Raw genomic sequence first — 879 nt, forward strand, 5'->3', positions numbered from 1 at the left:
TTATCAGGACCGTACCATATCTTGAGGTATATCATCCTCCTTTGTAGCAAAATGTCCGATATTATTATGCCAACCATTATCAATTCCACAGTCACATCTCAACCGAGGCATTAACCTTACAACATTAGTTGAACCATCCTCTAAGGCTAATATTCTTCAAGGATCTAAGATTTATGCTGCGTTTGTACCTGGCAGTTCCTAAATTTGTTTAATTGCATCACATTATTTGTTTAGTAGTCAACAATTAGTTTGATGGAGTCAGAGAAACTTCAACTCAAATTAACAGAAGCTTCACAAGGAAGCTCCCTCCAAAAACTAACGTATGCCACTTATATGTGGCGAGCACACGGTATTCTTTAGTAAAAGGCGAAAGAATAGTTCGCTTTGTGCTTACTGCATTGCTGCGTGAGTAATCCTATAGGATCTGTACGCTGTTATACTGTGAGTCAGAGCCAATACTTGTAGCCTCAGTGATGTGGGACATTTGTCTTGTCCTTTTTCCAACTTGTGAAATAGTAGAGAAGTACTCGTACTGAGTAGTTACCAGGTAGTACAGTATATTCTACTATTCTATACCTTGTGGCTTTTTTCATATCTTAATACTCCTTTTTTGTCTACCTAATATTCACCTTTCTCATAAAAATAAGAAAATATATTTAGCATAAAAATAAGAAAATATATTTAGATCACATAAAACATCCTAACATCAAAAAGGGAACATTGGGTAGATCAATTAGGAGGGAGTAGAATTTTTGGATTGGTGTTGAGTTTTTAAATAAGGAAAGAGGAATTTTTTCCAATTTTTATATGAAAATTAGGAACTAACATGAATAAGGAAAGAGGGAACATTGTCATATTGTAGATTAGGATGTAAAATTG

General features: G+C 34.5%; 1 non-coding gene across 1 annotated transcript; it reads right to left on the bottom strand.

Moving 5' to 3' along the window:
• Window positions 1-285: 285 nt before the first annotated feature.
• LOC141654142 (U5 spliceosomal RNA) lies at window positions 286-404 on the bottom strand. Its single transcript, XR_012547709.1, has one exon. It is a non-coding gene; the product is annotated as a U5 spliceosomal RNA (small nuclear RNA).
• Between the last annotated feature and the right edge of the window lie 475 nt (window positions 405-879).

This window comes from Silene latifolia, chromosome 4, assembly GCF_048544455.1.
Source record: "Silene latifolia isolate original U9 population chromosome 4, ASM4854445v1, whole genome shotgun sequence".
NCBI lineage: Eukaryota > Viridiplantae > Streptophyta > Magnoliopsida > Caryophyllales > Caryophyllaceae > Silene > Silene latifolia.